Raw genomic sequence first — 279 nt, 5'->3', positions numbered from 1 at the left:
ATCAACAAAACCTTCTCAGACCATTACTGAGACATTACGAGCAAATCTGATTTATTTTCATTTAAAAATTACCCTCAAGTCATTTGTTACTGTGTTGCAAAATGCAAATGCAATTCTGTTCTAATGTTTCTTGTGTGTTGTTCAAGTGATTCTGATATTTAAAATAGAAAAAAAAGATAAAGAAACCCAGAAACAGCAGCTCTGTCGTTAGCGAGATGCAGACCATTCTTTTATGCATGGATATTAAACTTAAGTGTTTAGAAACTGCAGGATTACTCG

This window comes from Hoplias malabaricus, chromosome Y (assembly GCF_029633855.1).
Source record: "Hoplias malabaricus isolate fHopMal1 chromosome Y, fHopMal1.hap1, whole genome shotgun sequence".
Taxonomy (NCBI): Eukaryota; Metazoa; Chordata; class Actinopteri; order Characiformes; family Erythrinidae; genus Hoplias; species Hoplias malabaricus.
The sequence above is the reverse complement of the archived record's forward strand: the minus strand, read 5'-3'. Positions refer to the sequence as shown.